The sequence below is a fragment of the Vicia villosa genome, linkage group LG1 (assembly GCF_029867415.1).
Source record: "Vicia villosa cultivar HV-30 ecotype Madison, WI linkage group LG1, Vvil1.0, whole genome shotgun sequence".
NCBI classification, from domain to species: domain Eukaryota; kingdom Viridiplantae; phylum Streptophyta; class Magnoliopsida; order Fabales; family Fabaceae; genus Vicia; species Vicia villosa.
Window position 1 is genome coordinate 101,727,121 of NC_081180.1, and position 11,905 is coordinate 101,739,025.

The 11,905-nt window shown below is 32.5% G+C and overlaps 1 long non-coding RNA gene across 1 annotated transcript; it reads right to left on the bottom strand.

Annotated features, from left to right (window-relative positions):
- Positions 1-6,230: 6,230 nt before the first annotated feature.
- Positions 6,231-10,827, bottom strand: LOC131643734 (uncharacterized). The gene is made up of 3 exons (XR_009296280.1): positions 10,062-10,827; positions 9,527-9,614; positions 6,231-7,713 (listed from the first exon to the last, which is right to left on the bottom strand). It is a non-coding gene; the product is annotated as an uncharacterized LOC131643734 (long non-coding RNA).
- Positions 10,828-11,905: the final 1,078 nt, after the last annotated feature.

Here is an 11,905-nt window from a genome sequence, read left to right on the forward strand (position 1 = left end):
TGTTATTATAACGTTGATTACAGTACAACAACAAATTTATGGAGTTGAATTAAATTAAATTTTTACCGAAGATATGCCAATGTTGATTGTCGACAACGCTAATTTCTGTCAAATTTTGGCAGTGATGTTGTTTTCTTGTGGCGATGTTGTTACTATAATGTTGATTACAACAACAAATTTAGGTCTTTGAATTGAATTAAATTGTTCCAAAAGATATGACATTGACCGACAATGCTAATTGCCGAAAACAACGAATTTATGGAGTTGAATTGAATTAATTTTTCTTACGATATGACAATGGTTAACAGTATTGATTGCCGGCAACGCTGATTTTTGTCAAATTTCAGCGGCGATGTTGTTACTGTAGCGCTGATTACAACAACTGATTTACCGAGTTGAATTGACTTAAATTGTTATCGAAGATATGACAATGACCGGCAATGTTGATTGCCAGTGAATTCCGGCATCAACATTACAATAACGCATAAATTTTGACAACAAAGTTACAATAATATATAAATTTCGATAATAGAATTACGATAATTTATGAATTATGACAGCGGAGAGGAGATAAAATGACAACGTAAAATAAAATGAGAAAGAGAAAAATGTTTTATACTTTGTTTGCGAGGGCTTTGGAAAATAGGAAAGATTGGGTGAAAAAATAGAAATAATTTGGGTAGGAGGGTTTTGGAGGATTTCATTTTATTTATAACATAAAAAATCTCCTAATATGGGGAACTCAAAAATTATATTGAAGGAGAGTTTTAAAGGGTTTTGGAGGGTCTATATAAATTTTTCAAACAAAATATAATAATGATAATGACTCTTTTATCATTCTAAACAAAATCATTTTTTCAAAAAAATGTCAAATATTTTCCTATATTTTTTTTAAAATTTTATTTTCGGAAGTCTTCCTTTCCCCTCCCCTCCGAACTTGTAAATAAAGCCTTAGAGAATTGGAAGTTGGAACATGAGGGAAGGGAGAACGTTATTTTTTTTTCTTTTTTTTTAATTATATTGAATAAATAAATAATTATCTATTTTAAATATCAACCTTTAATTGATTTTTTGTCACATGTCTTACATCCATAAATCTAAAAAGATTAAATAGAATTTATCCTAAATTGAGCATACCTAGACTCCAAAAAAACCCTACCATTCTTTTCAAACGTTCGCTCTAACTTATCCTCTTGGGCTGCCTCAAATAAAGGAGTATTAAGGACTTTTGCCACAATTCCACCCCTACTAGAGAATAAATCATGTTAGAGTTCCATTGTTTACCGTTACTACTCAACAAGTCCAAACCTTTTAGATTAGTCACTACCCAGTTGTTCGGTCAAGGATTGTCCAACGAAGTGTTATCATGTAATCAATTTTGACCTAAACAAGAATGTTTGCTCCTGATCCAATACACCACTTGTACCCATCTCGCACCACAAATTTCAAATTCTAAATACTCCACCACACATAATTGGGATTGTGCGCGATGTCTGAATCAAGGAATTCACATTTGAGAAAATACTTGGCCTTGTGGAGTTCAGTGGTTAAGTTGTATGACTTTGTCATGAAACTCCAAACTTGTTTACTGAGCATAGCATACTTGAAGGCACTTAAATTTTTGAAACCATTACCTCCGTTATTTTTAGTCAAAGACAAACAGTCTCAGGATAACCAATGTATACCTATTTTATTAGAATTCCACCATATTTTTTTAAGAACTCCATTATTTTTATTATGACTCAACTTAATTTCCTTTTTTCATGTATTTTGTTTTGTTCATTTTCATTTGTTATTTTGTTTGCCATATCTTAATTGTTTTATAAATTATTGAGTTGTATTACATATCGATATATAATCATAACATATAAGTTATATATTATCTAGAATTTAATTTTATAAATATTTTATAGAATTAGATGGATCATCAAGATGAGAAAATAGTCCATCTTATCATTGATCATATAATAATTCTATGACATTATCAATATTTTATTTACACTTTAATATATTTCAGAATATTTGAAATATCAAATATTTTGAGTTTGATTATCTATGTCGTTTATGAATTGACAAATTAGCTTTAAACCCTCTCTACCTTGTAAACAAAACATATATTTGTTTAAAATTTCCCCCTCTCTCACCTTATGAAACAAACATATATGTGAGGTCTAGAATTTGAACATAACCAACTCAATCATATCGACATTAATTGGCAAATAAGATAGGATTTACACAAATTTTATACGTATCTATTCCTCCCTTCGTTCCTTTTTAAGTGTCATTTTAGAAGAATTTTTTTGTTCCTATTTAAGTGTCGTTTTATAATTTAATGTTATAATTTGTCAATTATACCCTTATTTTCTCAATAACTCCACCTCACATTTTTCAATTAGTTATTGAAAAAAGAGAGTGTATGAATGAATTTATTTGGAAAGTGAAAAATAAATAAGGGTATGATAGGAAAAGTAACCCTAAAAATCCAATATCTTGGTTGAAGAGCTTTTTGCTAAAATGACACTTAAAAAGAAACCGAGGGAGTACTCTTTAACTAGAGTTTGGATTTGCCATTTGACTTAAAAAATGAAATTGTCAATGACTTAAACCTCACAAACATCTAAGGTTTGCTCTGACTAGGGGTGGCAAAACAGGCCGGGGTCCGCCGGGCCCCCCGCGCACCCGCCAAAAAATGGCGGGTTGGGTTGGGATTTTAGGTTCGCCGCTCGCCAAAGCCCGTCCCGCCAAAACCCGCTGCCCGCCATACCCGCCCCGTCAAAGCCCGCCGCTCGCCAAAACCCGCTCCTCCTCCAAAACTCACTCTTTTTTTAGTTAATTTTAGTAATTGCAATCCTTGATGGTTTATTTTATACATTTATTTATAAATATATGTAATATTTTTTTGTGTAAATTTGTTAAAAAATTACTTTTATAAAAAATTGTTTTAAGAAATAAGTGAAAAGTTTAATTAAAAGGTAAAAAAAACATATTAATCTATTAAAAAAATATAAATAAAAATAGGCGGGTAAGCCCACCGCCCGCCAATCCGCCATCTTGGCGGGACAGGCATAATTTTGATGCCCATTTTACTTGGCGGGCATGCCCGCCCCGCTTGTTTTTTGGCGGGCATAAGGCGGGGCGGGCGTCCCGTTTTGTCACCCCTAGCTCTGACCTTTGCGAGTCCGTGGAGTTCAAGTGACTTAAACTTTAACGTATAAAAAAACAAACCTCACAACATCTAGAATTTAATTTTTTGGTTTCAAGAAAAAAAACATTTAATTTACTGGCGTTATAGTCTTTCAAATTAAAATAGTATGTATTAATGGCATTGCAGAAATATATTCAATGCAACATAGCTAAGATAGGATATTGTCGGTAACGGTTGATTCTTTAAAAGATGTTTCTGTCACATACTCACAGTAGTTACAATGCGGTTTTCCTCTACTGTTTTTTTTCAACCCCTCGTTAATTATACTTTCACTCTTATTCCCTTCATCCCAAATTTTAAGATATTTGAAACATTTCACACTATTAAAAAATATAATTAATTTTGTATTTAAAAGATAAATTATGTTTAATTTTATAATATTATTCTTTATTTATTTCTTCTACTTAAAAAATTTAAAGAATTTCATAAAAAAATATTCCAATAATGATTAATGATGGAGAATATATTCAAAAAATATTATTAAAGTTGCACTGAAAATTTACTAAGACTTAATTTGGAACAAAATATTTTTGCAAAGTGAGTAATTTGAGATAAAGGGAGTAGTTTTTATTTGGGAGTTTGAAATAAATATTTTGAACAAGATTAACCACTCAACATTTTCTCAATCATACAAAAGATAAAGGTTATAATGTCTCACCCCTATGCAAAACATAAGACATAAGCTTAACTAGTGCAACACATATGAAGCAACGTAAATTTACATAATGAAAGGAACATCGAGGTGGCTCATGGTGTAAGCAGCGAAACCCAATGAAGAGTGTCGAAAGGCAAGACGATCACGTTGAGCAGCATATTCCTCTAGCACAATTCTAGCATCCCATACAACGTAGAAAACAGAAGAGACGAGTAACAAGAAGTATGTGGTTATTGGCACCATAATTTATGAAAACTATAGGTTAGTGAATAATATTGTGTGAGTGGAGTGCTCTTTATATGCTTCAAAAGACAAAATTTAAATTTGGACAAGGTGGTAAGGACTAACACAAGAGGACAATAAAGGAAATTTCGAGCAAAACGAGATGGTTTGTGAATTTGATGAGCTTAGCCAAAACTCATAAAATGGTCAAAAAGGAAGAAAAGCCAAAGATGGAGAGAGAAAGTAATGCTGTGCTATTTTGTTTTATGAATTTCCGGTTTCGAAGCACTTTATACAATGTTGTGGCTTCACTCCATTTCTTTAATGGTGAAAACTGACCTGTACCCCACAATTATCAATTTCAGCTTTTTATCCTATAATTAAATTGGCACTACTACAAGCTATGTGTAACTTATGGATCACAGGGTTACAAAATTAAACTCTATAAGTGTAACTTATAATAAATTCTTATTGATCAAAATTAAACTCTATTAGTGTAACTTATAATAAATTCTTATGGATCACAAGGTTACAAAATTAAAAGTCTGTCCTATCTTAGGATAAGTTTTAGAAGGTCTGAGTCTGGTCTACGATAACCTTATAAGGTTTGAGTCTGGTCTATGATCTATTATAGGCTCTCTTTTTTGGCCTGATCTGATCTTTTTAAAAATCTGGTATGACCTGAAAGCATATTTAAAAGTCTGTTTCTCATTAAAAATTTCAATTAATCCATATACTTAAGAAGCCATATAGGTCGGCCTATATATGCTTATATAGGCCGACTTATTTAGCATATATATATATATATATATATATATATATATATATATATATATATATATATATATATATATATATATATATATGTCGGCCTATAAGGCTTCATAGGTTTTTCTAATAGCCTAAGCCTAACCTATTTAATTAAATTGGCTTTTTAAAGAGTCTAAGTTTGACCTTTTTATTAAACAGATCTGGCTTGACCTGGCCTTAAATAGGCTAGGCTATAGGCCCCTGTAGGCTGGTCTGACCTATTCTCACCCCTAGGTGTAATTTATAATAAATTAATAAGCTTAAATAAGTTTTTAATCCCTATAAATATGTCAACCTTCAATTTTAATTTGTACAATATTTTTCTTCAAATAATGTTCCTCGCAATATTTTTCATCTCTATTTTTTATCTCTCCCATTAAATTTCACTAACAAAGGCTTACATGGCACGCCAAAGTCAACAGTAAAGAAAAAGAGACAATTTACTGAGGTTTTAAACTCCCTTTAAATAACTTAAAAAACAAATAAGAATTCCCAAGCAATTAATTAAATAGTTGGTAGAAAAATCTTAGTTACCCTCATTCTTCACATCATCATGAATATATTATGGACCAAAAATATGTGATGGCCATTGCTTCATCAAGGTATCAATTTCAAACTTTGTGAAGTCTTTGTATTTGATCAAAGTAACAGGCAAAAAATAAATAAAAGAAAAATGAACATGGTTGAAAAGAGCTTTTCAATATCTCTATAAGTTAATACACTACAAAAAAAACTCAGATTTACCAGGTGAAAGCCACCCCGCAAATACCAATTTCACCCTGCAACGCAACATTAGCGAGGTGGGCTAGCCACCTCGCAAAAACGTTAGTCGCAACTTTTTGCAAGGGGATAAGCACCCCGCAAATTTGCCAGGTGTTTCTCACCCCGCAACATTGCAAGGTAAAAAGCACCCCGCAAACACACTTTCCAAGAGGTACAGGCACCTTTGTTCAGTTGAGTCAGAGCAGGTGACACAGGTGATTCTGCAGTGTGCTTTTCACCCCGCAACTTTGCTAGGTGTATAGCACCCCGCAAACACGCTTTCCAATAAGTGCTACCAACTTCGTTCAGTGTGACACATATGATCCAAAACAACTTGCGGGGTGAGATGCATTTAGCAATATTTGAATATTTAATACTTGCAGGGTGGATTTCACCTGGCAATTAGTTTGACATACCTTGTTTATTGCACGTCGCAAGTAGTAACATATATAGTAAAAAAAAATATTTATATTATTCTAAATATTTAGAATAATATAAATATAATAAATAATTAAAATTTAATTTTATTTTAAAAATACTAAATTTATAGTTAATTCTAAATATTTAAATTCATACTTAATATAAAGAAATTCATAATTAATATAAAGAAATGTATATTTAATATAAAGAAATTCATGATTATCCAAAATATTTAAATTCAAAATAATATTCACTTAGGATCCGGGTCGTCCGCATTATTTTCGTTTTCTTCATCATTCTCGTCTACTACTCCTTGGTTACCAACCGCTCCAAATCCACCACCACCATATTGTTGTCGAAAGAATTGTTGCATTTGTTGCATTTGTTGTTGCATTTGTTGTTGTATTTGTTGTTGCACTTGTTGTTGAATTTGTTGTTGAGTAAGCATCATTTGTTCTTGTGAAAGTCTCAATGCTTCCTCCAACTCCATTTGTTTTTTTCTCAATGTTACATACAAAATATAGAAAAGAAAATTAAATGTCATTCCATAGAAAAGAAATCTAAATATAACCTTTAATATGAAGCCATCAAACTAAACTTCAAGAACCTTAAATATGCACTTATTGGATCACATGAGAAAAATAGAGGCAGCATCAAAACTTAATAAATAGCATGGGGTTCTATGAAGAGATACACATAAACCAACAAGTCATCACACAATTTTATTCAAACATCAACAACAAGGATATCATCATATATTCAAAAATTTAGTTAGCTATTAAACTGAAATATTAAACTGAACCGGAAATTAGACATTACAGAGTTGCCCCTGCAACAATAATTTTTAACATGGTATAAATTTAAAGACTATTTAATTTTTAACAAAAATTTAAATCTATGTCTATCGCACTTCTCAACAATTGCTTCATCTATAATAGTTCAGATGTCAAAGCTGACATGGTTTTCATATTCTGCCTCTGCAGAGAGTCTGGCAATAGTAGGTTGTCTTAAGATATTATGGATATATAGAGTTTTCTACTTGACACCTCTACACCTAGCCATGATATTTAGTTATTAATCCATGAAACATAATAATCCTAGGTTGTTAGTGATTTTTTAGTGGTTTAAACTAACTAACTAACAATTGGTTAGTTAGTTAGGTTTCTTAACCAACTAGCTTTATATACTGATGTAACTTCTGTTTGAAAAAAAATGGAAATATCGCACCCAGTAGTTACAACATTTGCATAGAGTTTATTTCCACCATTGTTAACATTCATTTAGTTATTAGAGAGAGTGGTCTAAATTTAAAGACTATTTAATTTTTAACAATAATTTAAATCTATGTCTAATTAAAATAACATGTTTGGTTTCAATTAAAAGTGTAGTAGACCCCAACATCTATCATCCTTAATTAACACAAACAGCCCCTAATGATAGAAAAAACAAAACTAATGATTATCAAAATATCAGTTGAACATTAAACAAGTGCAGCAAGAATAATCAAAGCAGTGAACATTAAAAAAGGCCAAAACTAATGATTATCACCTCACCAAATGCTGTCCAACAAGTGCAGCAAGAGTGACTACAGCAACAAAGTAAAGAGCAGCAAGATTGACTACAGCAACAAAGTAAAGAGCTGCAAGAATAATCAAACATTGAACATTAAAAAAGGCCAAAACTAATGATTATCACCTTACAAAAAGACAATTAGCTTCCTCATCAAATGCTTGATGAAGACACTAGAATCATACCATGAAGTATTAAATCTGACAGTGGTGTATATATAATGTTGAAACCCTTTAAACTTCAAGAGCAAGCTAATTAGATCAATGGGAGTAAAATCCTACTCTTGAGTATCACATATTTTTAATAGTACTCAAGGTTTTAAAAAACGGTCATGACGTCAAAACGGTATCACCTGTACTAGTTGAAATCGCAAAAGTCTTTACGGACGGTGTGCCGGTTGTTTAAATCCTTGATAGTACTATTGCATAGTGCAAATGGTTAACTTATTAATGATGGATTTCATTGGATTTCACACAGGAAGGATAGTTTTATTACACATAGAGCTTTCTGTGATGCTTTAGCAGAAGAGAGTGCAAGACACACCTCATGGTAACTCTGCTCTAAACTGATCATGGGTTCCCGCTGAAGGGTATTGAGTTCTCATGGCAGTGGAATGTTGTGGAGAATGGTGTTCTTCTGCTCTTAGCTGATCATGGATTCCAGCTGAAGGAGTTCTCATGGCACTGGAATATTGTGGAGAGTGGTGTTCAGTTGGTAACTCTGCTCTTAGCTGATCATGAGTAATGAGTCTTTATTTCCCTAGAATGCTGTGGCAAGCTTGTAACAGATTGGTGGTGAAGTTTAGGCTCAGTTACCCTAGAATATTGTGGCAAAGATTGCTCAAACTGATCATGGGTTCCAGAAGATGGATACTGAGTTTTCATTGCACTGAGGTGTTGATATTTAGGCTCATGAGATTCCATCACACCGAAATGATATGTGTCATGGCTTGTTCCAGAGTAGTGTTAAGGTTTTGGTTCAGTTGGTAGCAGTTCTGGTTTAAACTGGCCATGCCTTCCAGCAGAAGGATATTGAGAATCCGCCACGCCAGAACTCGGTGGCATGTGTTGAGGTGTGAAATGATCATGGCTTGTAGCAGAAGAAGGGTGTTGAATTTGTGTTGTAGTATTAAAAACTGGTGTAAATTGATCATGGTTTTTGGGGTATTGAGCTTTGATTTCAGAAGATATTTGTGGTACCAACAACTCTAAATTTCAAGAATGAAGAGTCAAATTTGATGAACACACAAACTAGTTTGTCACATGGATTCATATCACGTCAAAATCTAGCTGGTTTTCCACATGAAGGGTTTCGTGATCAGCAAAAGCCAAGTTTATCACTATGGTTCAACCATGAAAATCAACAGAATATTAATCATCAACCATATAATTCAGTTGATAATATTTCATCTGTTTTTTGTGATATCATGCAAATGGCACAAACTAGTACTACTCCAATGTCAGCTACTGCACTTCTTCAGAAAGCAGCTCAAATAGGTTCAACAAGAAGCAGTACTACTAATAATAATCTATCTATTTTCAGTGGAAGACAACTTGACGAGACAAGCTATGCGAGTTCTGATGGTATATTATTTCCTTAATTAAGACACATTCAAATTTGGTCCTTGGATTTTTTAAACTAAATGTGTATGTATTATTTTTTCTAACTATTACTACTAACAATTCGGCACTACAAGAATTATATATGAACGACAAATACGAATGACAAATTAAACTAGTTCAGCACTACAAGAATTATATATGAATGGCAAATACGAACGATAATTGTATGTCAAAAGAGCTGACATTTGTAAACAATTTCAGAAACTATGCATAAGAGTAATTCAGAGCTACTGATTCAATTCAAGTTTTACAGATTCATACCAAGCCAAAACACTTCAAGGCCAATGTCAATTTATTGTATCACTCTAACTCGAGCCATCTTATTTCGCATCCATCCGAGAGAAAAGACCTGCAATCACACATCAAAACCAAACCTCATATCAGCTCCAAACTCACACATTCAAATTGCACAAAATAATACATACACATTCAGTTTAAAAAATCCAAACAATCAAGAGGCAAGACATTCAGAGAACATCCACATTATCCACTATCAAGTGTATATACCCAGTAAAAAACAGTGAAAGTAATTAACCATTCAAACTCCTTTTCTTCCCCACCCTTCTTACCAAAAACATTGCAAATCTATATAGTTCTCGTCGTTGTTAGATTAAGTTATAGTGACAGAAATGACAACCACAATGAAAGAAATTAACCATTGAAACCTTATATAGTGACAGAATAAAAGATAAAAATGGAGTCTTTATTATACTACGAAGTTCATTTCAACCCTTTCGACGAAATCGAAAGTTGAATTAGCATGAATGTTGATAAAATGAAAATGAAAAAAAAATACCTGAACCCAAATGTTGAAACCCTAGAAAGGAACAAACAATTGTATCTTGTGAGAAGGCTTGAAACGAGATTGCAACTTGTGGAAGGTTTGGAAGGAACGATGCAGCTTGTGAGGTTCTTGTTGGGTTAAAGGTTCTGTGAATATTTTGTTTTTCTTCAGTGAATGATGCAAGTGTGGGAGGCAGAGTGGAAATGGAAAAATAGAGAGAATGAGAACGTGGGAGGTGGAGATGAAAAGGAAATATTAAATAACATTTGCGAGGTGCGAAATACCCTACAAACTTTATTTTCATTGACACTTGCGGCATGTTTCTCACCCCGCAACCTCTTTGTCTGACACATGTACCTACCACTTTCTATCATTATTAATTTCTAGATTTATTTTTTTCAAAATTTAAAAAAAAAACCTTGCGGAGTGGTTCTCACCTCGCAAAGTAAAATGGTGTAGAGACTTGCGGGGTGATTGGCACTACGCAACTTTTGTGTCAGTAAAATCAACAAAAAGTCACCTGCTACCCTGACTTCTCAGTAAGTGTAATATTTATTTTTTTAAAAACTTTTTTAAAAATTGTTGCGGGGTGTTTAACACTCTACAACGTTTTTTTCCAAAATTTCAAACTTCCCTCCCTCCGTTGCGAGATAGGAAAAACATTTTTTATTTATTTTTTTAGAAATCTGGGTTGCGAGGTGGAATGCATCCCGCAAGTGCAATATTTTGCGAGGTGTTTGTCACCTGGCAAATTCACCCGGCTAAACAACAATTTTCTTGTAGTGATAGTTCTGTTTGGATCATTGTGAAGAATGATGGTAACAACGATTTTCTTATCAACTGTTTGATTAATTTCTTGTGAAACATTATTGTTTTTTAAAGTTATTTAAAGGGGGTTTAAAACCTCCCGCAACCTGCTTCTTTTTCTTTAATATTGACTTTGACTGACGTGGCGTGCCACATAAGCCTCCGTTGGTGGAATTTAACGGGAAAAACGAAAAAATATTTCGAGGACCATTGTTTGAAGAAAATTTTTGTATGGACTAAAATTGAATGTTGTAATTTTTTATTCGGACCTCTGACATATTTAACCCAAATTAATAAAATGAATAGCAATATTAAATGGATTAATGTAGTGTTACAAATTTTTAATTTGAAAGAGAATACATTAGGTCGAAGTAGTAGGTCAAACAATTTTAAATAGTTGAACTAAAGGGTTAAAAGAAATTGGAGGTTTAAAATTCAAAATCGAACAAAAGTTTAAACATATACTAAAAATTAACTAATAACAATTTATCATTTATTAGTTATGTATAGGAACAAAAATTGTTGTTGTTTGACGATGTAGAACTATAGAATCGATGATGTTGATCTTTGATACGATGGAATTGGGTGGACTTGCAAGGTTAGTAAGTACTCCAACGTGCAAATCAGTTACAGAGTCCAAGATGAATATAGTAAAAATTGGGGATCTGTTTACGGTGATTTCCGGTAAACAACCGCTAGTCTTCCAAACTATAATAAATATGATTTGGTTACTCGCAGGATCGACTAGATTGATCCTAGGACACATAGTCAAGAAGATTGTCATCAACGTTCATTCGAACCATATTCATTATTTGTCTTCTTCAATAAGCGTTGTTCGATTAAAGAACAAATAGTCTTGACAATCACTTTGTTATATATAAATGTGACTTCAGCGAAAAGATAAGTAACATAACATAGAAAATTAAAAGGACTATTGAAACGTAAAGAATCTTAAACTGCAGAAATGTAAAAGACTTTGAAAGTAAATAACATGAAAGTAATTCGAAAGTAAATGACATTAAAGTAAAGATACAGAAATGTAAATGGCA